This window comes from Montipora capricornis, chromosome 14 (assembly GCF_036669925.1).
Source record: "Montipora capricornis isolate CH-2021 chromosome 14, ASM3666992v2, whole genome shotgun sequence".
NCBI classification, from domain to species: Eukaryota; Metazoa; Cnidaria; class Anthozoa; order Scleractinia; family Acroporidae; genus Montipora; species Montipora capricornis.
In genome coordinates, this window is record NC_090896.1 from 1,245,655 (window position 1) to 1,250,000 (window position 4,346).

Genomic DNA, 4,346 nt, shown 5'->3' on the forward strand with positions numbered 1-4,346 from the left:
ACTTTATTCGGTTCTTCGTCGTTTTATTTATATTGACTTTTACCTTAACTATTGACTCTCGTATGTATGCTCCAGTTTTCATTGTCTTCTTTTCGTCACTGACGATGATGTCTTCTACACCACATTCATCTTTATCGGGAACTCTTATTCTCTTCTGTCCTTTCCAAGTTGTAAAGAGAGCCTTATTAAAACAATAAATATCCGGGTGCACATGAGCACAGCACAGGTAAGACAACAGAAAAACTCGTTGAGCCCGGCCCTTAGAAAAAAAAACACCAACACCAAAGCAGGTAAGGAAGTTAAAAAAAGAAACAGATGACCCCGACAACCTTCTTCTGTCTTGCTAGATTGACTGCACTTTTATTCGATCTCCTGCGTTCTTCTCTGCTCTACCTTTTTCTTTTTTCCCGTTCTTCCTTTTTTTTTAGTTCTTCTTCGTTCGTTGTCCTCTAACTTAGATTACCTTTCTTCTTCCGGCCATCTCAGTTCTTTGTTCTACGCCATTCCTTATTACTTCCTCTCTATAACTCACGTGGTTCTTTTTTATTTTTACTTCGCCAGTTTTTCGTTCCTCGTGAATCTTCTTCTTTGTTCTTGGTGCTTCAGAGTTTTTATGTTCACTTCGTTTCTTTCCCGTTTTACTTCGTTCTTCGATTTTACTACCACGGCTAACTTCATTGGATTTCTTTCTTCAGTGTCTTCCTTCGTCTTGACTCTCATGCGTCCGCTCTTTAGTTTTCATTGTCTTCTTTTCTTGAAGGATATCTTCAGTTCTTTATTTTATGGTATTATTGCTAAGCACTGTTATTACGCGATGCGCGCGACCAGTTCACGGGATGCTAGTCATCCCAAAAACTCCCGCACCGCCTAAATTAGCATTGCTGACTTTAAATTAAACTTTGTTTAAATATACTTCTATTTAAGTTTATGTACACAAGGTACGCGACCAGCCCATCTGACAAACATCAAATGAGCCCCCGCATTGCTTTGCAAGTAGTTTACCCACCCCTCCCACCCAATAAACCCACCCCTGGGGAGTTATAGTCAAAAACTTTAAATTTCTTGAAGGATATCTTCAGCTCTTTATTTTATGGTATCATCGCTAAGCTCTGTCATTACACGATGCGCGCGACCAGTTCACAGGATGCTAGTCATCCCGAAAACTCCCGCACCCCCTAAATTAGCATTGCTAACTTCGAATTAAACTTTGTTTAAATATACTTCTATTTAAGTTTATGTACACAAGGTACGCGACCAGCCCATCTGACAAACATCAAAGGAGCCCCCGCATTGCTTTACAAGTGGAGTTTACCCACCCGTCCCACCCAATACACCCACCCCGGGGAAGTCATAGTCAAAAACTAAAAAAAATATAAAAATATCCATCAGCTTAAGAGAATACTTGACAAGACGCTATCAGCCTACAATACCGAACAGAACTAAAATATCGGTAGTAAAACGGTCATTAAACGAACTTGAAGAAGAAACGAATAAAAATGTCGGTTGTCGAAAAGATCCACTGATCCATAAAGAAAAGCCGGACGACTCGATATACCCTTCACAAAAAAAGTTCGTCGATTCGTGAAGAAAACTCCTTGCGCATCTCAAAAGAAAAAATCTTTGTCGACCCATGAAGAAAACGATGACTCGAGTTGCAAAACGCGAAAAATGTTCGTCGATCCGTGGAAAAAAGAAGACTCCATGTGCGGTACAGAAGAACCCTGTTGCGGTACAGAAGAATAAACTCCTCGATCCATGCATGAAGAAAATATCGCAGTCATTAGACAAAGTGCTTGACTTCGTCCTTATTGTAAAATTCGACAGACTGAGCCGAGAAAAATTTCAACCTTGCTCCAAGCTCTCTCTCTCCTAAGAGAAAGCCTGGGTTCGAGGTGTTCTTGAAATTTTTGCTGCTCTTAAATGTACCCGTAATAGCAAGAGGCGTTTCTCACTATTACGAGTATTTCTGCTTAAACGCTAAAAAAAAATTAAAATTAAGCACTCACCTTAAACTTGAAATCAACGGTGTTAAGTAACCTATCACAAATATTAACAGCATACCCATTTACATCCCAACACTTAGTACTCAAACCCAATTGGCACAATTGCTGAGTTGCACCAATTGGCTTGAAAAACCAGTGTGCAGCGTTTAAGCATATTTAATCTGAATGGACCCAGGCTTGCTCGCCCTAATGGCAGAGACAATTCTGCTACTAGGCTGAGCCATCAGCAGACGATAAACATCCGAACGTATGACATTGTAGCGGTTCCGATGAATAAGCAACAGATGTGAAAAACCGGACAAGTGGAAAATCGACGGGAATTCTTTAACGTCGTACAACAGACTAAAACAATGACAGGATCCATTCAGTGTTAAATTTATTACCCCCCTTAACTAACCCATCCCCAATCAATAAACAAAGGTAAAAAGGCTACGATACCAAGACCATAAAGGTCTTTCGACGTAAGTTGATTTTCGCAGCTCGAAGAGGAAAAGTTGCATCAGGTCGTATATCCACAAAGTTCATAATATCCACAGAGAGAAATCAAATGGCTTCGTTTTCCTGAGACAGAAACCAACTTCAGCAAACACTTGGAAAACCGTAGTCGGTACAGAAAAATGATTTTCTTTAAGGGAGAAAATTAACACCTCACAGGAATACAGGACTTCAGTATAGCAATTAAAGACAAGTTGAAAATTTCAATTTGAGTAAGTGACCAGGGGCCCGTTTCTCGAAAGTCCCGAAACTTTACAGACTATTTTCGGGTGTCACAATTCCCTGTGTATCTCAAAAACGGAGAGGATTTGAGTCGTCAAATTTTAGAGTCAGTTTGTCTTTTGTTACCTTGAAAACATGTTAAAAGATCGGCGTTCCTGAACAAGCGGTTGACAGGTTCACAAATGGCTTTTCGGGCCCGAAACGTTTTCGGGACTTACGAGAAATGGACCCCTGGCCCCAGTTGTTCAAAAGGTGGATAGCGCTGCCCACCTGATAAATCACTATCCGTTGGATAGCGCAATTGGTTTGGCTATGACTTATTCACTGGATAGAGATTTATCCGGCGGATAGTGCTATCTATCTTTTGAACAACTGGGCCCTGAACGATTAAGAATTTTTGAGTGTTGCTAAAAGTCGTGGGTCACGGATGCGGGGAAAAGTCGTGGGTACCAAAAAAATCGATTCCCAAAAAATTTTAAAGATATATATGTCAAAAAATAATAATTAAAATAACTGGGAAAATGACAACAAAAAAGTAACCATGTAGGCCTGGAATTACTCTGTGCGGCAGGCGCTGAAAGGGGTAGAGGTTTCGCTAATTCAAGGGATCTATTTCTAGTTCTTCGGTTGTTCTTGCAGCAGTTTTTTGCGTCTGAGTCAAGTCATGAGACGAATTGCCAGTCGTTGTTGGACAGAAATTTTCCCGATGGCCCAAGGGTGGATCATTTGACTCTTGAGGGGAGTAGGGATGGGTCGGGAGATTTTGAGAAAAATATCATGTAATTGTATTGTAAATAATTTTGTTTTCAGCCATTTCAACTTTAGTAGAAATAAAACGCACACGGCGGAAATGAACATATGCTGTATTTTGAAAATTTCACGTTTTGTATTTAGCAACATACATCATCAGAAGTGACGGTTAAACGATCTGCATCAATTTAAAAAGCTAAAAGATAAAAGAGAAACACTGGTATAACTAGCTTATAGCAGAAACTGCAATCATAGCTTAATATTATTATATGTCAGTCAATAGAGACACACTTTTTCACTGCCAACGTTGCCATTCGTTGTTACAAGGCTCTCACGACAGCTTTTGCAGATCATGTCATTTCGACCGGTCACAACATCAAATAGGACAATTTTGAGACTTTAGCGAATGGAAGGTCTGACCTTTTCTTGTAAAATAAAATAATCTTTGATGATTCAGAACTTAAATCCAACATTGAATGTAAACGTTGGCAGTGGAAAACTGTGTCTCTATTGACTGCCATATAATAATATTAAACTATGATTGTAATATAAGCTATTTACCAGTGCTTCTCTTTTATCTTATAGCTTTTGAAATTGATGCAGATCGTTTAACCGTCACTTCTGATGATGTATTTTGCTATTTACAAAACGTCAAATTTCCAAAATACAGCATATGTTTTATAATGCGAAGTTGGATCACTATGTTCATTTCCGCCTTGTGCGTTTTATTTCTGCTAAGTGTATTTAGACAAGAAGAAAATTCCTGCACATGACCAAGACTGGAAAAAAATCTTTTCTTGTAAGTGAGCACTGAGCACGTTATGTAGATTGTCACAGGGAAGAGATATCATGCGGGCACATGCCCTGATTAAAAAA

General features: G+C 39.3%; 1 long non-coding RNA gene across 1 annotated transcript in view; it reads right to left on the minus strand.

The window, feature by feature from the left end:
- Nucleotides 1-2,437: 2,437 nt before the first annotated feature.
- The window catches only part of LOC138032711 (uncharacterized), a 7,696-nt gene continuing 5,787 nt past the window's right edge, over nucleotides 2,438-4,346 (minus strand). The window contains exon 4 of the long non-coding RNA XR_011128441.1: nucleotides 2,438-2,564. This is a non-coding gene — a long non-coding RNA (uncharacterized lncRNA). The remainder of the gene's footprint in view (nucleotides 2,565-4,346) is intronic.